General features: G+C 44.3%; 1 protein-coding gene across 1 annotated transcript in view; it reads left to right on the top strand.

Annotated features, from left to right (window-relative positions):
* The first annotated feature begins 403 nt into the window (after positions 1-403).
* ccnd2a (cyclin D2, a) overlaps positions 404-23,353 on the top strand; it is a 228,032-nt gene continuing 205,082 nt past the window's right edge. The window contains exon 1 of the mRNA XM_072663097.1: positions 404-466. The gene's annotated coding sequence lies outside the window, so the exon portion shown is untranslated. The remainder of the gene's footprint in view (positions 467-23,353) is intronic.

Genomic DNA, 23,353 nt, shown 5'->3' with positions numbered 1-23,353 from the left:
AAAGTTAAAATAAAATATTAAAATAAATAAAAGTTAAAATAAAAGATTAAAATAAAATAAAAGTTAAAATAAAATATTAAAATAAATAAAAGTTAAAATACTTCACCACAGGGACTAGACTGTGTCAGCAATGGGTGTGACTTAATTTTCAAGGGGTGTCCACAAATATTTGGACATGCAGTGCACAGATGCAGATGAGGTTTATCACACATCACACGACGAGACACTCTCCATAGAAGCCCCTTCCTCCATTTCTCTGTGAGGGAGAGAGCGCCACCCCGCGTCCGGTTCGTGTGTAGCAGCGAGTGAAGCCTCCTCAGCGGGCTTTGGGCTTCGGGGCGTCGCCGTGTCCTCGCGGGAGCCAATGGGAACTGCACTCCGTACTTTGTAAACAACACGCTCGCACGTTGCCTGCAAGCTTTACTACGAGCGCGACGGGCTGTCGCGACACGCCGCCTTCATTCGGGTAAGGAGAGACACCGCCGACCCGCCGATTCAGTCTTTATCCACACACACACACTCACACACACACTCACACACACTGCCAACAACAGCGGGACGGGCGCTGGGAGCTGCCGCGTCCCCTCTCCCTCTCTCGGTCTGTCTCTCTGGGGGAGCTCGCGCTGGTTACTACGGAGCTGGCAGACATCCGGGACGTTCGTGGGTGAAAAATAGCTCGGCGGAGCGGCTGCGTCTAAAGCCAAAAACGGGCTCATAAAAGCTGATGTTTCCCCGCAAAGCTGGCTGTGTGAGCCTGCTGTGCTCGGTGTTTCTATTTTGGGCTTCATTTGAACTGTTTAGCTTATCGGTGTTTGAAGCGAGGCGCTGATGAAGCCCGTCTTGCGCAATGCCTGGGGTTCAGGTTTTTTGGCGGTGGTGATGGGTTGGTACGTTAGCCAGCAGGAGGCTAACTTACGCTGGATTTACACTTATAAAACATAGTTTGACATTTTTATTTTACTTAAAAATGGCTTTGGCTATGTTTTATACTACTACTAATAATATTTATTATAATTATAATAAAAAAAATAAAAATAATAATTATAATTATTATAATAATAATAATTATTATTATTGTGACCTTTTTGTCTGTCTGTCTGTGCTGAGGTGGGTGAGGTGGAAAATACACACTGAAAAAGTGATTTACGCTTTGTTTGTCAGGGTCAGGATTCCCCGCCACGTGTCCAAATATTTGTGGACACCCCTTCTCATAAATGCATTCGGCTACTTTAAGCTGTACCTATTGCTGACACTGATGTGCAAATGCACGCACAGCTTGTCTAGTCCCTTTAGAGAAGTACTGCCAATAGAATAGGACTCTCTGGAGTAGACTGATAAACATGAAGCTATTGCTCCATGCTCCATGCTGCCTAATGCCAGGTGTGGGCTGCATCCATATCACCCAGCTCTAATTGAAAGCCCTGTCTCTCAGCAGTGAGAGAGCTTTACTGTAGAAACACCAGATCTCTTTAGAACAGATGCAGGTAAACAGAAATCTCTCATTTCAGGAACCAGGATTTCTCGTTCTGAAGAAAGGAGCTGAGATCTTGTGAGCTAGGGAGCTGATTTACCAGACCAGGTGCTGATATGAGGAGCTAGACGTCATGAGGAGAACTTTGGAGATGTTCTAGAGAACCATGACCACTTTCTGTAGGACTGTTATTATTAGTGTTTATTCCAATATTTCAGTGTTTTACTGAGGAGATAAACACTAACTGCCCAGATGAGGAGCTTTCTGCAGTTTCTACAGCCGTATACAGTAACAGGTAAAGGGTGTCCTCTGAAATCAGAATGAAAGTGTGAGGACTCTCATTTAGGTACTTTCGCTCTGGTTTCTGTTGTTAGATTAGATGAAATTGATGGTAATAGTGTTGTGGCGTGTTTAGCATATTGAGAGACATCTTTCAAATATGACAGATAACTTGTATTTATATGAAATTATATATATATATTATTTTTGTTTAATGGATAGAGTTGGCAATATGACAATATTGTATGTTATTGTGGTGAATTCTGTTATTTAAATAATATGCATAATATGTTTTTTTTTTTTGGCCTGTTGTGAATAGTTTAGAGTGCCTAAAAACACTGGCCAGCTGCATGCTTCATTACAAGGAGTGTGATTAGTCCTGTTTAACCTTTGGGATGATTTGGGGGAGTGGCGGATCAGAGGCACTGGTGGCAATCCAACATCCTGACCTTGTCACTGAATGCAATCAAATCCTCACAGCAATGCTCCTAGTAGAAAGCCTTCTTAACTGAACAGTAGAGACAGTTACTCCAACAAAAGCAGAATCCACTCTTTTATTTTATATACCCTTGATTTTAAGAAGAAACGATGAATGAGCAGGTGTCCCAATACTTTTGTTCATAAAGTGTAAGACATGAATTTGTGAAAGGTAAATAATATATATATATATATATATATATATATATATATATATATATATATATATAAATATTGTTCATGAATTATAATTACAATAATCTTATAGTGTAAAATAGCAAAAGCAGTGCAGTTAGATAGAGAATTGTGCCCCACAGAATTGTGAGAACTGCGTCCCATTAAAAAGAGTGTATTCTGTTTCCAGCAGAAATTGTCTATTGAAAATATATCATTAAAAACCTTGAGGATGTGGGGAAAAAATCCCCCTGCAGAACATTAAACTAATATATAATCTATAATATAAAAATCTATATAATATATACAAATATATATTAGCATGATAAACCCTGCATTTCCAAAAATGGCAACTTTACAGGAGAAGGGAAAAACCTCCGTAGCTTTCAGTGGAAGTCAGTGTAGAAAGATTTCAGTCCAGGTCATTTTGGAGCGTTTCTATTGGTCCATTCATCATTCATGACATTTGGACAAAATAGAAGGAACAACTCTGAGATACAAATTATGTCAAACAGATATGTTATTTATATGCACTGTGTTGACAAAAGTATTGGGACACCACCTCATTCTGAAATCAAGGGTATTAAAAAGAGTTTGTAGCCTATACAAAGAGCTGTATATGCGTCTAATGTTATTAAATTCATTTATAAATAAGTAAGCAGTGTTTTGATGAACAGATAATGAATATAGACGCCATGCTTGAACGTGGCCAGAGCTTTGATAAGACATTGAACTGTAGCACAGGATGCGGTACTATGTGTGTCATTCTCAGCTTTCAGCACCAGCCCTCTCTCGCTCTCTCTCTTTCTCGCTCTCTCACTCTCACTCTCTCAATATCTCTCTCTTTTGTGAGGAGGAGGAGGAGGAGGAGGGGAGAGGGGAGAGGAGGAAGGGGGGGGTTGTAGCTTCCTGCCAGAGGCATTCAGTTAAGAACACACCGTCGTCCCCTGTTCTGAGTGCTTTACTCCTCTCTCAGTTTGGGCTTTGTGTGACAGGAGACGCCGGTTCAGCATCAGAGCGCCGCTCAGCACAGGAGATTCGGCTGTAGACGGTTTCCTGTGGACTCTGGGGTCATAAGCCAGCCAGCTAACTAAACAATGAAAAATGTGATGTTCAGTAAAATGCCATTTAATAAAGACCCACATTTGCCCTGAATTTGCCCTGTTTTTACCTCAAGTGCAGATTCAGTTCATATCCAGGTCTTCAGTTTGTCAGTGAAAACAACACCCCCCTTAAGTTCTCTTGAAAGTCCTCCTCCTCATCGTGCAGAAACAAAAATGGCAGATCACTTTTCAGCCGTTGTGGTTTTCGCTGATGTGCGGTGTCACCTGCTGTGGTTTCTAGGACATCTCGCTTCTGAGAAATGACGTCTTTAGCTTTCTGCCAGCGGGTGGCATTTAAACAGCTGAACAGAAACTGAGGGTATGTAGAGGAGGCCGCCTTATTTGACCAAAACACGCAGAACATTGTTTATCTGCAAGTTCTTTGTGTTTTTGGAGGATACACACCCACCCACACTCAGAAGCCCATGTAACGGCCCAGTGTTTGTTTGTGTACTTTCAGATTTCAGGTCCTGGAGTGTGTGCTGGTGAAGGAGAAGGCAGGATTAGTCAGAGCTGAAGTGTAAAACCCCGCTTTAAAGCCTTGAAACTCCCAAGAACTCTGTGTGCCATCTTTGTTTCTTTGTTGTTGTTTACTGTACCCTTGAGCAGGAAGTGTTGGGGTTTCTCACCGCAGCTGGTGGAAGGGGCCATGGTTAAGATGTCCCAAGAAATGCACCTGCCCTAATTAAACGTCAGCATTTCCTTCCTTAACGAAAATGAAGAGACGTGAATTGATGAGATGTTTTAAACCACAATCGAGTGAAAGAAGCTCCCTTTATGATGGAAGTGTACAGCCTGTGTTAACAGAAGACAGGATACTGGTTTCCAATATTTAACTGGTCAATAATATAGTTATTAAGGTAATATAGCAGTGTTATTACAGCCTTAGGTGGTTACATGTTTATGTGCATGTTGGTGTGTGTGTATATATATATATATATATATATATATATATATATATATATATATATATATATATTTAAACATGTATCATAGAGGTCCACATAGCGAATTTCCACTGGTTCGAAGATCCATAATGGACAAAAAAGCCATATAAATGGACTGTATATCACATACATCCCACAAAGTACAAAACAAAGCTAATGACCAAAGATTAGTCCTCAAAAAAAAAACTGACAAAAGTATTTGGACACTTGCGCATTCCTTGTATTTTCCAAAAATCAAAGGATTTATTGTTGGAGTGACTGTCTCTACTGTCCAGGGAAGAAGGCTTTCTGCTAGATTTTGGAGGAGAATTGCTGTGAGGCGATGATTGCATTCAGAAACAACGGTGTTTTAGGGAGGTCGTAGTGAGGTCACCACCCATTTAACATTTACATTTAAGGCATTTAGCAGACGCTCTTATCCAGATCGACTTACAAAAGTGTTTTGCTATTTACCTGTAAAACCTCTGCTAGTTTGAATAGGCTAAAAATTCAAAGAGACCCCCCCCCCATTCCCCAACCCTCCAACTCATCCCAAAAGCACTGGATGGAGCACCAACCATCATTCCACTGCTCCACAGCTCAATGCTGGAGGAGCTTTATACCCCTCTACTAGCCCACACCTGTCATTAGGCATGGTGCTAATAGCTTCATGATTTTCTGCTCCAGGTATGTTTGGAGATAGAAGAATGCTGAATTTCATGAAAAGAACACATCTCCAGCTGTTCAGCACTTGGGGGGATCGATCATGTTTTGGGTTATCTGGAAGCGGCCATCACACCATCTGTAAAAAACGAGATAAAAAGTGGATGCGCTTCTACAACAGGATAATATATATCCTAATATCCTAATCACACCTCAAAATTCACAATGAGCTGCCTCAAAAAGCTCAAGCTGACAGTTCTGCCATGGATTCGTGCCATATCCGTGAATTGACCTGTGGATAGACCTCAGTGCAGAGCAGTGCAGCAAGACCGCCCAGGAATCTCAAGAAATGGAAGCCCTTTGTAAAGAGGAGTGAACGATAAAACGTCCAAACAAGAACGAACAAAAAAATGCTTACAAGCTGTGATGCACTATATGTCCAAATGTTTGTGGACACCCATTCTAATGAATGCATTCAGCTACTTTGAGTTGCACCCATTGCTGACACAGATGTGCAAACGCGCACACACAGCTTGTCTAGTCCCTGTAGAGAAGTACTGCTCTCTGGAATGTTGATGGGTGCTCTGTCCATAACTTTTAGGATAAGTTGGGGAGTTTGGCATGAGCTGTGATGGTGATCATCCAACACCTTGACCTCACATACGCTCTGGTCACTGAATGCAATCAAACCCTCAGCAATGCTTCTCCAAAATCTAGTAGAAAACCTTCTTCTCTTGACAGTAGACAGGTACTCTCACTAAAGCAGGAATTTGTTTTAATATTTCAGCTTAAACAATAAATTTCAGATAAAACAATAAATGAATGAGCAGGTGTCCCAATACTTTTGTCCTTTAATGGACTAAATTATAACCTTGCAGGGTGCCCAAGCTTTTCAATCATTGCTGACTTATGTATTCACTGTAACAGATATTTTGACGAGGGCTACTCAAACTTGTGTATATAAATAGAAGTAGCCCAAAAGTCATCAAGTATCCTAACAGTCACATAACAGACCCACAGCACTAATATTAATGTGCTACATGCAAAAAAACCAAGTGTCATTTATTTTCGGATGCTGCCATCTAGTGGATGACTTGTGGTTTATGTGTTGAGCAGCAGACTGAACCAAAATCTTGTAAAAGATCTTTTGACTTGGCTTTGATTTGCCCATGCTCAATCAGCCTCAGCCTTAATAATTATTCATATACAGTGCTTTTAAATGGATACAGCTGCATAAATGGAAGATATCAGTACAGCAGTATAGCCGTTATATAAGGGCCTGACGTGTGAAGTATGTCTTCTTTCATGAATTGCTCATAATCCATCATTTTAACTGTATTTTGAGCACAAATCTGCTAAAACTGTGTGCCTTAATTTTTTATATATTTGCTGTCTTGGTCATATGAGAACAACAGATTTTTAACAAAATGCCCTTAACTCTCTTAAACTTTCTCTGGAGTTCATTGTTGGACATCCCCTATCAGATACACATATTTGATCAGTTTTGCCTATAGACTATAAAGGCAGTTGGTCCAAACTGTGCATCTATCTTGTAATCCCTCATTTGGCCACTGAAGGGCAGTAGAGCTCCATCATAGAGATGCTGATGCAGCGCAGAGGAGCTTCTGAGTAAGAGCTGACTGATAGAACATGGGCTAAGAGAAGCTGTGCCTGTGAAAATCTACTGCTGTCTAATCTGTCTATTTTACAGGCCGTCCGTGTTCTCCTTTCTTCTCTCTGCCCATGTGCTGAGCTGCCCCCTGCTGTCTGCTCGCCGCTGATGCAAGTCCATTCGTGGTTGGGCATGGGGTCTTTTCTGCTCTCTCTCTCTCTCTCTCTCTTTTCCATATATTGAGATGCCCTGTTCCGACTGTTCTGTCCCGGTACTGCTAGACTTGGCTCTCCACAACACTGCTGCCCGCTGCAATGCTGTCCTGCTCTGGATCTTCACATTAATTGATTCTCGCCTTGCTGCATAGCTGTGCATTTGACTGCTTACCTGCATGGACTCTCACAGTTCAGTCATCATTTTTGGCTTGTGGCTCTTAATTCACTACTGTTTTTTATTCTTGTTCTTCTGTCATTTGTTCTGCTTTCCGGTGTCGGCCAGAGGAGGACGTGTTACCTTTTGAGTCTTGGTTCCTCTCAAGGTTTTTCCTCTCGATCTGAGGTGGTTTTTCGCTCAAAAGAGGCTAGGACCCGGATCTCTGTAAAGCTGCTATCCAGCATTTCTCAACAAATACAACAAATTAGGGCTGGGCGATATGGTATAAATACTATATCACGATATTTAAAGACATTTTTGCTATACACAGTATTTATCATGATACATGTAATCACAGACTAAAAACATCAGTAGCGACAGATTCTTATAAACTGTGATTTATACTGCTGCTCTTATACCCCTCCTATACCACCACCTCAGCACCATATGCTTCATCATTTCATAGGGAGAGAGATATAGTGCAATACGCTGAAGCGGCCAGGTCTTTATCCACCACCGCATGTGGTGGCGCATATCTGCATTTGCCCAACAGTGGCAGCAGCTAACAGCAGAAATTGAGTAGCCTAGTATTGGTGAGCAACTATGAGAATACATTCATATAAACAGCGCTTTTACCTGTGTAACACCATTTCATTTTATTATTTATTATTTTTTAGCATGATATATTCGTACTCTTGGGGGCCCCCTGGTGGCGATGGGACCCTAAGCGGCTGCATAACTCCAGTATGCCCTGGGATGGCTCTGTACACACATGCATTTATTACCTGTGAGGACTGTTTGTTGGATGATCACCACCCCACCTCATCCCCAACTCCCCAGCCGAGAGTCCTGTTCTGTTGGGAAAACGTCTAAACAGGGACCTGATATACTGTGTGTGTGTGCATTTGCATGTCTGTGTAGCTGAATGTATTTGTTAGAAGGGTTGTCCACAAACATTTGGTGTGGTGTAGGTTCTCATGGGGTGTCACATGACCGTATTTCTGTATGATTTGGTAGGATGTGTGTGTGTGTGTGTGTGTGTGTGTGTGTGTGTGTGTGTGTGTGAGTGTTGAAACTCCTCACCTTCCTGTGCTGAGGGGGTGGCAGGTTTTCCTGGCCTCTTGGCTGAGGGGAGATGAATGGCTTCATTAGGAGAGCTGCTCCACGTCCGCTGCTTTAATTAGAACAAATAAATGGAGCTGAATCAGGAGCTGCCCCTCACTCTAACCCCAGACCATACAGCCCATAACCCTCCACACCCCAGTGCCTCTGAAGAGAGCTTTTGGATTCTCTCTCTGTTTCTCTCTCTCACTGTCTCTCACTGTTTCACCCCCCCTGCTCACTTTCTCTGTCTCACACTGCCTCATTCTCCCTCTTTCACTCTCTCTGTCTCACACTCTCATTCTTCCTCTCTCCATGTCTCACTCTTTCTTTCTCACACTGCTTTATTCTTCCTCTCTCCCTGTCTCACTCTCTTTCTCACACTGTCTCATTTCCCCCTCACACTGCTTCATTCTCCCTCTTTCCCTGTCTCACTCTCTTTCTCACACTGTCTCATTTCCCCCCCTCACACTGCTTCATTCTCCCTCTCTCCCTGTCTCACTCTCTTTCTCACACTGTCTCATTTCCCCCCTCACACTGCTTTATTCTCCCTCTCTCCCTGTCTCACTCTCTTTCTCACACTGTCTCATTTCCCCCTCACACTGCTTCATTCTCCCTCTTTCCCTGTCTCACTCTCTTTCTCACACTGTCTCATTTCCCCCTCACACTGCTTCATTCTCCCTCTTTCCCTGTCTCACTCTCTTTCTCACACTGTCTCATTTCCCCCCTCACACTGCTTCATTCTCCCTCTCTCCCTGTCTCACTCTCTTTCTCACACTGTCTCATTTCCCCCCTCACACTGCTTCATTCTCCCTCTTTCCCTGTCTCACTCTCTTTCTCACACTGTCTCATTTCCCCCCTCACACTGCTTCATTCTCCCTCTCTCCCTGTCTCACTCTCTTTCTCACACTGTCTCATTTCCCCCTCACACTGCTTCATTCTCCCTCTTTCCCTGTCTCACTCTCTTTCTCACACTGTCTCATTTCCCCCCTCACACTGCTTCATTCTCCCTCTCTCCCTGTCTCACTCTCTTTCTCACAGTCTCATTTCCCCCCCTCACACTGCTTCATTCTCCCTCTCTCCCTGTCTCACTCTCTTTCTCACACTGTCTCATTTCCCCCCTCACACTGCTTTATTCTCCCTCTCTCCCTGTCTCACTCTCTTTCTCACACTGTCTCATTTCCCCCTCACACTGCTTCATTCTCCCTCTTTCCCTGTCTCACTCTCTTTCTCACACTGTCTCATTTCCCCCTCACACTGCTTCATTCTCCCTCTTTCCCTGTCTCACTCTCTTTCTCACACTGTCTCATTTCCCCCCTCACACTGCTTCATTCTCCCTTTTTCCCTGTCTCACTCTCTTTCTCACACTGTCTCATTTCCCCCCTCACACTGCTTTATTCTCCCTCTCTCCCTGTCTCACTCTCTTTCTCACACTGTCTCATTCCCCCCCTCACACTGCTTCATTCTCCCTCTCTCTAAGTCTCACTCTTTCTCACACTGTCTCATTTTCCCCCTCACACTGCTTCATTCTCCCTCTCTCCCTGTCTCACTCTCTTTCTCACACTGCCTCATTCTTTCTCTGTTTTACTCTTTTTATTTCACATATGTCTCACTGTCTCATTTCCTTCTCCCTATATCTGTGTCTCAAACAGCCTGATTCTCACTCTTTCTCTCTATCTCACTGTCTAATTCTCACTCTGTCTCATTCTCTATATATGTCTCTCTCACACTCTCACTCTGTCTTATATTCTCATTCTCTGTGGATCTTTTATCTCACTGTCCCATTCTTTATATCTTGCACAGTCTAATTCTCACTGTCTCATTCTCTGTATATTTGTCTCACTCTATATGTCTTTGTCTCACACTGTCTCAGTCTCTCTTGTTGTCTCATTTTCTGTATATCTATTTCTGTCTCTCTGTCTGCTATCTATCACTCTAACACTGTCTCATCTTTAACTCTCTATCTGTCTCATTGTCTCATCCTCACGGTCTCATTCTCTCTGTCTCTCTCTATATCTCTATCTGTCTCATTCTCTCTCTCAGTTTTCATTTGTATTGTCAAAGCACTGCAAAACAAATAAATAATAAATAAATATCAGTAAAACATAAGCAAATACAAATAAAATGAACTATATAGAAACATTTAGTATTACATATGTAACAAATTAAAGTGTTAAATATTAAATATACATATGAAATATCTCCCTCCCTCTCTCCATGTGTGATGGTGGGGGTGCTGTAAAAGGCAGTCATTGTGCAGAGGCTTGTTTTTTCTGCCTCGCTACATAAGAAATGGCCATGAAACCAGACTGGAGAGCACAAGTGCACCCAACTGAATAATCAGCCCAGTCCAGAGCGTACGCTACATCCAGTCTTCAGTGAGCGGCAGCGCTAACGGCGATTCCACAAGTCAAATGGAGCTGCTCTCTGGAGCTGCTGCCTGCAGTTTGATAATGACACCGGCTCTGTTTGATCTGCTGCGGCTGAGGGCGAGCGAGGCCTTTAACACACTGTTAACCCTGCAGCTCTGCCTCCAGCGTGAGCCGCCGGCCATCGCGCTCGCTGTGGCTTCTGCCGTGGATGCTGGAAATGTTTAAGGCCTCATTAATAGAACACTTATGGCTCGAAAGAGTGTGTGTGCGCTTGTTGGTTTTTCCGCAATCAGATTGTTTTGAGAAGAATTCTGTTTTTAAGGTTTCACCGAACTGTCGGCCAGCTCCTCTGGCAGGCTGCTCTAGAACAGCTCTGGACAACACTGGACCTGTTGCAGAGCACTGTGGCGGTGTTGTTACTCAGCTGTTTTCCAGCACTCTGAGGTAATGAGCTCACACTCTGAACCAACACCAGTGCCCTGATTCAGCAGACAGGTAGAGCCGGCTCGCATCGCACCAGCCTATCAGTTGAGCCAACCTCTGTGCCATCACCAGGCACGCTGCTTATGGCGACAGTTTGCTCCAGAGCTACGAAGCTAATGCAGCAAGCTGGTAATGGAAGGCTGAACCCCATAGCACTGTGCAGTCTTATAGGTGTGACACATTAGGGATGGCCTGATCAGGTGATTTCGCCCACCGATCCGATCAGAGTCTCTTAATGCTGATTCCAATCTGATCTGATCTTTGTGATTTAGTTTAATTTTACAATGTTTAATATCTTCGAATCCAGTCAGACTCTCCTTCCTGACCAATCAGCTCCCAGATCCTTTACAACACTGCAGTCAAGCCACTTTCTGTGAGTGTGTGTGTAGTGATATCTGATATCTGTGATTGTTGGTCTTCTGGTGTGTAATAGCTGGTTTATAGTGATTGGTGTGTGATCTTCAGTGCTGGTTTATAAACTGAGAAAGGTCAGCGGTTCTCCTGCCGAATATGAAATTGTGGAGGAACCTCCTAGGGTGCTTTGAGGAACCTTCAAAAAAGGGTTTTTTTTAGAAGAAGAAAAGATTCCTAGAAGGTTCCTCAAAGCCCCTTAAAAGGTTCCTCCACAATTTTAAATTGAAAAAAGGGAACATATACTTTCAACAGTGAAGGTCACACAGCACTAGTGTGGGGCGGCAATTAACATGTCTGAGTTCACCCACGTGTTTAAGCTTTCTGTGATTTTTTTTTTCTGCCTAGAAGTCGTTTATACGAAATTCGGTGGTCACAGCAAATCTTTGGATTGGATTTTGCACAAGATAATTTGTATACAAAACCCAGTGTGACTGCAGCTTAAGGCCGTTTTTTGTCAATAGAGAGTTGTTAAGAAACAGTGGTGTAGACGGAGAGAAAAATATCTGGACATGTGCGGACAGGGCCTATAAGAGCCAAACAGACATTATTAATAATATATAATTAATATATAATATATAGTATAATAAATAAATACAATATATATATAAAATTAACAATAATTATAACAATTATTAACAAACATTATTTTAAAGGTTGGCTCTGGTTGTTGCTGCTGAATGGCATTCATTTGTAGTAATAGAGAAATCTCAGGCATTTCCCATTCCACCTTAAATGGTGCAGCAATTACATGCACCAGAATGTAAAATCCATGGCTTTTAAGGTGGAATGAAATATTTAATAAGAGGCCAGTTTCCAACTGCAGCACTATATTTTGCTAGTCAAAATCTGAAATACTTTAAATGAATAACCTAAACATCTACACTAACTAAAGTCCAGTTTGGGGGAAAGACTACACCCGTCTCCTGCAACTTGTAAAACAAGTGTACAAGAAGGTCAACAGTGTGATGGTGCTTCTACACATCCCTCATTGTGCAGAAGCTCCAACAAATAAGGTATAAAGCAATAAGTTGTGATTATCGTTCATAATTTCAGTATCGCACCAATAATTACGTTCAATTTATCGAGTGCATCCCTGGTTGACACCTATGCATGTCTAGATTTTCTCACAAAAAAAGAATAAAAACAGTAGCAGCAGCCTTATTGGAAGCAGGCTTTTGTCAGTACTTTAGTCCATGTTTATAGATAACAGTGTGTCATAGTGTCAGAAACCACATACTCGCTCTATTTGAGATTACATCACCTGTGTACAAGCCATGTGCAAGTGAAGCATACTGCACATGTGCGGAAAAGTCATGCGTACTGTACCGTGGGGTTCTCAGGTACCCCTCCAGGTCCCAAAGCCCCGCCGCAGTACGGCGTCCCGCGAGGAAGGAGGCGGGGAACAACCGCAGCCTTTGTTGGCCGTCCCGTGGATCTCACACACAGTTAATATAGACTTTTCCCACTGCCTCTGCCAGGAGTCTGAAGTCATTTAATGAAGGGGCGCTGAGTTTGGAAGGGACCAGTGTGCTGCTCGCCGCTGACAGAATGGAAAAATCGGCTGCTGTGCGTGTGTGTTTCTGTGTGTGTATGTGTGCAGCGTGGGGCCCTGATAGCCAGGCTCCTTCGTGCTGCACAGCACAAGAACACTATTGAGGCCCAGAGAAGCTCCAGCCGGAGCTCTAACGCCCCCGCTGTCGTCTGAGCGAAGCCCACGCGTGGTCACACACCCACCGGCACGGGAAGGAGAGCTGAGTGAGCTTTACCGGTGTAGTGGTGGTGGTGACCGGCACTGCTTTCGCCATAGCTTAGGAGACAGTGCCAAGCCACCCGCGGAGACAAAAATGGCTTATAAAAACGGGAACTTGAGAGTGATAAGCCTTAAAGGCTTAGTTTGGCCAGAATTCAATTTCCCCGATTTAAAGCAGCAATATGCAGAAATAGTATCTTACAATTGCAGCTTCAGAGGCATGTTGATGCTCTGAGTCTTATTAGTGTAAAATCCTGTAGTATTGCTCTACTGCCTCAGTCCACATACTTCTTTACCCCCAGATGCAGCTTCTGTATCTCTCAGCTGTCCACAAAGGGGAGCTTAAAGTGGGATTTGTATTTACTGCAGTAGAGTGAAAGCGAATTACACTCCCTCAACTGTAGGGGGAGCCCAGCAGCCAAACTTACAAATTCTTGCATAATACTGCTTTAAGTCAAGTCAATGTCAACTTAAAGTAGAGTTATGTTATAACTCCTCCCACTCAGCCCTACATAAACCCCCAATCTCACTCCATCATCGCTTCAAACTACTCTGCACCCTCCACCTCCTCGTCACCTCTTTTTCCCCACCTTTTTTCTCATCTCTGGCGGGGGGGGGGGGGGGGCGCTTCAGCTTCAAGCACCTACCTAGAAGCCGCTCCAAACTCCAGCCCAAAAAGTCTGAGTCCCTCCCGTTCCAATCCTCAGGGGCGTGGAACATAGTAGCAAATAACCCATTGTCCTAGCAGAAGTACTTATAAGCCATCTGGGTTAGCAATGGGTGCAACTAAAAGTAGCTGAATGCATTCATTGGAAGGGCTGTCCACAAACATTTGGACATATAGTGTATGTCTGTGTATCCACATCATTTATGCATCTGTTTCATTTGGCATTCTCAGCGATTTTTCCTTATTCTGCCCCCCAACACAGATCACATGCATCTTATCACAGACTGTATCTCATTTCCCTACATACTCCAATGTCATCTTCCTCTGAATCGACCCCACTCTTTTCCTCCCTCTCCCTCTCCGGAGCGCTCCCTGCACCTCCTCACCCTGTCGGTGGAACATTGCTGAGATGAGACGGCTCCCTCAGCCTCTTTCTGAGGACGCCTTGTTCTCATGGAAGCCCTAAGCCTCTTTAGAAATCCGCACACAATGTGGTTTTGTGCGGCTCGGGATTTTGAGAGAGATGCCGGGGACACATCACGCAGCATCTGCAGCGCCTGAGCTGCCTCTCTGAACTGGTCCTAGTCTGTACTTGCTTATCAGAGTGCATGCAGTGATCTGAGACAGTGGTCCCAAACCAAGCGAATACTCCTGCTGACCAGAGGTTCGATCAGGTCCAGGAAGGAGATACCACCCTTTAGTCGGCTGCAGCGTTTATTGGGGAAAACGACCAAACAGGGGCTTAAAACAAGCCAGTATCTGCTCAAGTTAAAGGCAGTTGGACTCGACAGCGATCCGTCAAAATGGTCCAGGGACAGCGATGGGCAGCCAGGAACGTCCAGCTGACTGAGGTTCAAATCGCTCAAAATGTTTTGAGGATAAAGCCTCATATCTGAGAGCTCAGAGCGAATGACTGGCTCATCCAGGTTTGCTGGCTAGCGTTCTCTCTCAGTCCTGGATTCCGTTGTTTCTGCGAATTCCAGCAATCCATTAGTTTCTCTTCTCTGTAGCTTAAAGCAGTCTGTAGAACAAAAGCTGTGAATCTGCTGAATCTGTTTGTACAGTCACTAACGCTGCCTTTCAGCCTGCCATTTTTCCACTCAGTGGGCGTGGCCGCAGTGACTTCCACCACCTGCGATGTCACGTGCATTCCCTCTATTGCTATGTCATTATCTTGAGATGCTAAGTCATTAGTATGCCTTTAAAGATGGACTGATCAATTTGAGGCCCATTGTCCTTTGTCCTTCTCAATCAGTCGATCGCTGATACAGGTAAAGGTGCACGTATTTGATTCCACAAGCCCGGGAATCTAACCCACAACCCTGTTATCGATATCCCGGCGCTCTAACCGCTGAGCCACCGGGGACCTTTTGCGTGTTAGACGAACGTGAGAACCACTACGCTACGGAAAGACCCAGCGCGGAGCTGGATGCCGCAGTGACCTTTCCAGGCACAGCTTGGAGATGATGCATCATCGTGCAGGGCTTCTGTCATTTACCATCACATTTAACCTCCTGAGAACCGGACTTTCACTTGGTATGCATTGTTATGCATATGCAATTTCTCCTATTTGGGATTAGCAGGACGTGAGAGCTGGAAGTAGAGCTGGGCTATATGAAGTAGAGCTGGGCGATATGGTAAAAAAATATTGTATCACGATATTTAAAGATATTATTATTAGAAGTAGTGATGGATTTTTAAAAACTACCATCCAAGCACACACATCACCCATATTTAGCACAGTGATTTTTATTCAACATCTTCTTCCAATTTACATTTATGGCATTTAGCAGACACTCTTATCCAGAGCGACTTACAAGGTTCCTCGTATCACAGATGTGGGCCAATGTAGTGTTAGGAGTCTTGCCCAAGGACTCTTATTGGTGTAGCGCAGCATAGTCACCCAGACCGGGAATCGAACCCCAGTATTCCACGGGGTGTGGTAGCACACTGGCAGGTAGTGGTGTTATCTGTTGCGCCACACCAACCACAATTAAACCTAATTACTAATTACACTGTTTTTAATGAATCATGCAGCTGATCAGTGTTATTTAAGCACTGATCATATCCTCGCTATGCTTAAAAAAGCATGTTGTGTATCACAATAAGAACATTTATCACAATACGATATAATATTTTCATATTGCCCAGCTCTACTAAGAAGTATAACAACAAAACCTTTGTCCTTGTACAGGAAGTCGTTTTTTGCCAAAAATATCCTCAATATCCTCAAATAAGGCCAAAGGGTCAAAGTTTTAAAAAATTAAGTATCATGCTGCAGAGAAGCAAAAATGTTATGCATGAGGACAAAAGGTCTCAAAAGGTTATGATCAAACCAAGCTTTTCAGAACACCTGGATGAGGTGTGTGAAGAACTGGGTTGGCGTGGTGAAAACATTAAACCGGCTCTGTAGACTGGCTTGAAATCGTCTGAGTTAGCTAATTACCAAGCCAGACGTTCGCCTGCATATAACTTGACAAGATGTACTAATACTACTCATTATACTGTATTAAACCATGGCTAGGCTAGTTAGCTTGAGGCTTGTGTGTTAGCATTGGGCTTACATACACATTAGCTTGTAGCTGGACTATTAGATGGGGACACCATAAATCACATATTTTGCTTGGAAAGCTGTACTTATGGCATGTCGAGTGTTCTCATAAACTATAAATAAAATGGAAATATTAATATAATCAATGGAAGGCACATTTTCAATGTTCCCCTAGTGTTCGGTGAATTCCCTCGGTCAAAGCAACAACGAAGCATGGACGGTCTCTAGTTTTCTGTGGCACAGTGACCGTGAATATGATTAATGGTTCTGTTCAGTCATGCTACACATGAAACCAGTTTACCTACTGGGTGCCAGAGTGCCTGGTCCGTGCTATCCCCAAATACACCTGATGTGTGATCAGGACGTCTTGTGCAGGTAATTACACCGATTTAGAACATGGGGTCCCAGATCACCACGTGACCCAGAAAAGTGTGGTCAGTACGGCCTTGTGTACAGTCCTAATGAGGTCATGGAGAGTCATTCATATAAACCTGGCTTCAGCAGCATGCGTTCATCAAACCCGCCCCTCATCTAAACAGTGAAACCACAGCCAGTGTGGTCTCCCAGTGGCCTGGCACACATCTAATGGCCCTGTTGCTCTGTTGATCTTAGCTACTTCCTTGAACGTTGTTCAGTAATGAACTACAGTGCTGCGCAAAAGTTGGAGACCACCTTTCATTTCTTGAATTTCCATCAAAATAAAAAATAACTGTTTATCTGAATAGCTGTTAGTGCGTCCACCCTTACCTTCATTACAGCCCCTGTTCTTCTCAGGAGACTCACTCTCAGAGAGTTTTCCACACCTCCAACGTTCGAAAGCCATCCAGTTCCTCCCAAACACGTTTAATGATGTTGAGGTCTGTTTACAGGCCGTACCACAGTTAGTTTTGCTGTCTTCTCGCTGCGTCCTCTCAATGTGATGTTAGCAAGCTGAAGCTATTGTAGCTGGTCAGCTTTTAGCCCTACTCCTACCCTCTTCCCCAGGTTTGGTGTTCTCGAGTCTTCCTCATGAGTCTTTCTGATGCGTGTTTAGCTCTGGTTTGGTTGAGCTGATGTGGTCCAGGTTGTTTTTGAGGGATGAGAGAAGACCTGGTGAAAGTTAACATTGGCTAGCATTACTTTTTAGCCTGTGCAGATCCCTTTAGCTGGTTTAATCCCCCTGATTTTCCCTTTGCTGAGTTCGAGCTTCCCTTCTGCGGAGGCCGACACAGGAGAAGCCGCAGTCACGAGGCCCGGTTCCTGTAGCAGCCTGTATTCCTATAACTAGTCTGGAGGTGATGAGCTGGAAAATAGGCCTCGACGCGAAATTGCCTGGACTAGTTATAGTTACAGCTTCAAAATGTCCTGTTTCTCTAAGCAGATTTTCATTTGGGGCCCCCCCATACCACTACCATATTGTGCAATACGCTGAAGCGTCCGGGCCTTTGTCCACCACCCAAGCGGCGCATATCTGCATTTGCCCAACAGTGGCTAAAATCGTCTGGACTAGTTATAGTTACAGCTCCAAAATGTCCTGTTTCTCCAGCTTTGACTAAGACCAGGCTTAGAGTCCAGACTGTGATGTAATAGTTTAGGAATTGGAGTTTTGGAATTGGCCTGTTTTCCAACTCGGTTTTGGTTCTGCTGGATTTAGTTTTGAAGGAGAAGACGAACGTTTTGAGGTTCATGGTTGCCCATTTGCGTTATACATTATAGGACCTTTTCAAAGGTTTGAAATCTGAGCTTTTTACCCTCCACTTTTTTTTTAATGTAACCCCCCTCCTCGCCCTTGTTACCAATGGCGCTAACTATGACTAGGGGTTAACGCAGCAGTACAGTTGAGCACATCAGGTATATGAGCATGTTTTGTACAATCATCTGTTCTGAATCCACAGTGCAGTAAACCCTTTAAGCTGCTGTGTAAGCAGCTATTAGTTGCACGCCGTTGACAGCGCTCTGGCCCTCATCATGTCCGTAACCCACGCTGGCCCGTACGCCGCCACCTGTAAACAAGCGGACCCTGCCTTCGATTCCGACGGCCTCTTCGAGGTGACATCAATTTGCTCGCGGAATGACAGATTGGGTGTTGTGTGAATGTGGCTGGCTGTGGGCGATGTGTGTATTTGAACAAGGCCCCTGATTGATAAATAAAGGCTCAGGCCGTACAGGATACGCTGTGCAGGCTCGGCGGTCGGGCAGACAATATGTAATGGAAAGGACAAACTCAATCAGTCTCGCCACGCGACTTTTTCCAGCCTGACCGCTGCCCTCCGCCGAGTCGTGGCTGCATGATTAGCGAGAAACGATTACGCCAATGAATATGGGCGTGGGTTAGCAAACGCTAGCTGCTCCCATCGCCACAAGACATCACCATGGACACCGGAGGCGGGTCCCGGGTGGCTTTGCCCTCCCCCTGTCGTTCCTTGTGTTTTGAAATGATGGATGACATCGAGCGATGAATCAGCCCTGCGTTTCTGGGCAAGGCAATCATGGGAAGGTGATTGATTCATATATAGCGAGGGCTCGTGGCAGCTCCACAGGCTGTTTTTTCTGGCTGTTGAAGGCCACTGGAGCCTCCGAACAAGCTGCTGTTTGTCTCCCACCCATTTCAGATGGCGGGATGGCGTTGAAGTCTTGTTGTTTAGTCTTGGCTCAGTGTTGCGAGATGTGGCAGGGCTATGACGGATCTTTAAAGCATCGGTGTGAGTATTGCGCCTAGTGATCGATGGCTGACTGCGCTATATACGTAAACAGTAAAACTGATGTGGCTTCCTTTCAGTCGATCCCAGCTACTATTACCCCATTCTCTTAAAAGTGTAGACTTTGGATCTGATGATGATGATGATGATTATCATGTTTAAGTCATTGAACTGAATTCACATCAATTCTAGCTGTAAATTGCTCAGATTCATTAGCAAAGTACCCTGCAAAGTAGACTACCTAAACCATGAAATATTGAATATATGAATATGAATATTCTACACTCAAATAATGTATTATATACATAATGTCCAAATGTTTGTGGACACCCCTTCTAATGAATGCATTCATCTACTTTAAGTAGTAAATACACTTATCGCTGAAACTCTAAAAACCTGGCCCTATTGGCAACAAGTGGGGTGCTCTTGAGGCAATCCATGGAGGTCCCCCCTCACAACTTACAGGACTTAAAGGATCACGGCCGGACCCAGGCTTTAGGGGACCCTAAGCAGATTTTCATTTGGAGCCCCCCATACCACTACCATATTGGGCAATACGCTGAAGCGGCAGGGCCTTTATCTACCACCCAAGCGGCGCATATCTGCATTTGCACAAAAGTGGCAGCAGCCAACAGCAGAAATTGACTAACCTAGTATTGATGTGCCAACTATGAAAGTAAATTAATATAAAAATCACTTTACCTGTGTAACACCATTTCATTTTTATTTTATTCAATGTTATTTTTAAAATATGTATTTTTTTATCATGATGCTCTTGGGGGCCTCCTGGTGGCGTTGGGGCCCTAAGCGGCTGTGTAATTAGAGTATGCCTTGGGCCGGCTCTGTAAAGGATCAGCTGCTAACTTCTTGGTGCCAGATACCACAGGACTCCTTCAGAGGTCTTGTGATGCCCATGCCTCGAATGGTTGTGGCGGCACAAGGGGGATCTACTCACAATGGCTGATCAGTGTGTGTATGTTTGATTACCTGAAGTATGTTAACTCTGAGGAATGAGGTATGAACATGTCACGGGGGAATCCGTAAGCTGTGAGTGTGAAGAACCTTTACATTGAGTTCTATAACCTTTAAAAGGTTCTTCACATCTCTATCTCTCTTACAAAGAAGCTTTATGGGACCAAAAATGATTCTTCTCTAGCATCGCTCCCAGAAACCCTTTGTAGCACCTCATCTCTTGTAGCACCAAATTTGCAATTTGGAAGCTGCTTCTATGTGAATGGTGTGGTTCGAGTATGATAGCCTCCACCCTTACAAACATGGGTCCTTCAGCGGTGTTCAGTGAAGACCATGGTTCTATATAGGACAGACATGGCCACCATTTTTACATGTTTTTGCTTAGCGAGAGAGCTTGTCAAGAGAGGTCACCAACAGTGTCATAGCACATGTGTCGTGAAGTTGGAGGTTGGCGGTGTTTGGGAGGCGACAGAGAAGGAAAAAAAAGCCTGAAGTGTGCTGAGAGTGTGCCAGTTCACCGGTTTGGTGGTCTTTTTCTGAAGACTGTTAATTAGTGCAGAATGCAGAGCACAGCCCCACTGCCAGCCCTGATGAAAGGAACGAGGGGTGAGGACAGGAGGGGTTGGGGGGGGTTGGGGCTAGAGAGTGAGAGGACAGGGAGGGAGGGAGAAAGAGAAAGAATGGGGAAAAGAGAGGGAGAAAGAGAAAGGAAGGAAAGAGAGAGAGAGAGAGAGAGAGAGATGGATAGAGAAAGAGGGATGTATGAGATATGGATAGGGAGGGTGGTAAAGGGGGGTACAGAGAGAGAGAGAGAGAAAAGAAGGATGGGGAGAGAGAGAAAGGTAACAAGATAGAAAGAGAGAGAGAGAGAGAGAGAGAGAGAGAGAGAGACCAAAAGATGGGGAGGGGTTGAGAGAAAGAAAGAGGGACAGGGAGAGAGAAATGGATAGAGCGAGAGACGTACAGACAGACAGACAGAGAGAGAGAGAGAGAGGGAGAGAGAGAGAGAGAAATGGAGAGAGAGAGACATACAGACAGAGAGAGAGAGAGAGAGAGAGAGAGAGACATACAGACACATAGAGAGAGAGAGAGAGAGAGAGAGAGATGGATAGAGCGAGAGACATACACACACACACACACACACACACACACACACACAGAGAGAGAGAGATGAATAGAGCGAGAGACATACAGACACAGAGAAAGAGAGAGAGTACTGATTTGACACGAGAAGTGGGCAGGCTGAGCTGGGTTGAGAGAGATGCAAGTGTGGAGTATGTGTGTGTGTGTGTGTGTGTGTGTGTGTGTGTGTGTGTGTTGAGTGTTTAAAGCTGTGTGTGTGTGGAGTGTGTAAGCTTATTTTCGTGCCCTTCTGACCCCATGTCGATCGTGTCCCCTCAGCAGCAGGGTGACCCTGCCTGCAGCCGTTTGGACTCTGTGACTCTGTGCCCGGGTGGGTCGGTGGGCCGGTAGGTGGGGTGCTGCAGCAGCACGTGTTGGTTTAAGCTACCTGTGTGAGCGGCGTTCTGCTGGACACTCTAATCCTCCTGCGGATGCCAGCGGTCAGTGCCACCCGAGTCAGTCATGTGAGTATGTGACTGGGGCTTACTGTACAGCAGACCGCACGCATGAAACCCCTCACACATCTCCAGACACCCCCCTCCCTCCCCCTGACAAACATGCACACGCGCACATGCGCACACACACACACACACACACACACACACACACACACACACACACACACACACACACACACACACACACACACACTCCCCTTTGCAGGACACGAAGGCATTCAGGCCATGTGAAAGCATCCAGCACTGGAGAGATGTCTGAGAAACATCAAAGGTGCCTCTCACGTGTGGGCCTTATTCAGTGTGTGTGTGTGTGTGTGTGTGTGTTCTTTTCACTTTCAGTACAAATGTCATAGGAAAGCCAGATATACAGGGCAAACCTACAGGACCAAGAAAACTGGTTCTTTAGGGTGTGTTTATACTTGTAGTCCGGTTCTCTTGGTCTGGATCAAGCAAGAAAATGAGAGACTGTTAGATTTCAGTCCTGGTTTGCTCTGCGTTCATAGGGACATATTTGCAGTCGAACCGGGGGCCGGATTCACAAAGAAAGTCTTTCTTCTTTTTTCTTTAACTTTGAACAAAACTAAGATGCATTTTTATTCTTGAAAAATCGTTATAATGTTTACAGTTTTCTTTGTAACATTTCACTTCTAAGACTCATTTCACTTCAAAGACTCACTTCATTTAATGTTCTTTAAATAATATGTTCTTAAATATTTTCTTAACCTTACGATGGGCTCACTCGTCTTAAACTGTAAGGGGTCAGAAGGTTGGCCTCTGAAACGATCAGTTTTAATAGTTAAATTACAGAATTAATATCTAATTCAACTGGATTAAAGTGGAGACTAAAAAGCACTGTTAGTTTTCACGTGGAAATTTCCCTTCTAGCTCCTGGTCACTGTTGATGTTCTCAGAAGGTAAATAAAGGAGTTGAGGTTCTGCAATGTGGAGCTATTTTACAGTGGAACCTAAAGAAAAAACTCTCACTGAAACACTCTGTTTTACCAGCGGGAGAACTGGAGAACCGAGAGCACCTTTCTCTGTTTATAAACCAGCACTGAAGAACCTGTTCAGAACGAATGAAGGCTAATGCTAATGCTAACACACACACACACGCTATTCACCACTTACTTCAACCATCAAGAGCAGACCAGACTAAACGTCTGAGGTTTAAATAAGACAGACTCCTCCAGAATAATCCTCTCTCACCATGTTCTGATCACATTTTCTAATTCTACACATTTTAAATGGAAGTACTGAAAGTGTGTGTGTGTGTGTTGGGGGGTCGGACGTTTTCCTTATAAGAAAATTATCCAGCAAATCTTCAGGACCACAAAATCGGCCAGCATCATCGACCGGCTGATATATTGGTTGAGCCCTAATACATAAAATATACAGCGTGGGACAAATCTGTGTGTGGCTGCTCAGTTCACTGTGCTGCTTGACTACATTGGACGGCTTAAACCTCGCCGCGATGACATCGTTCTAGTCTCTGAACACAGGACGCCATTAGACGACTTTTCTGAACCTCGATCTCATCCCACTGCAGGGCCCCATGAGCCCTTTTAGAACGACTCCCTTGTTTTAACTGCAATGTGTTTGGAAAATGGAGGGTCTCGTGGCTTTGCTCTCACTCCCTCTAATCCGGGAGATATAAATGACTGCTGGCAGCCAGACAAAGAAGTCTGCTTATACTTAAAGGCCATATAAG

The sequence above is a fragment of the Salminus brasiliensis genome, chromosome 19 (assembly GCF_030463535.1).
Source record: "Salminus brasiliensis chromosome 19, fSalBra1.hap2, whole genome shotgun sequence".
Classification (NCBI taxonomy): domain Eukaryota; kingdom Metazoa; phylum Chordata; class Actinopteri; order Characiformes; family Bryconidae; genus Salminus; species Salminus brasiliensis.
This window is presented reverse-complemented; position numbering and strand designations above follow the sequence as displayed.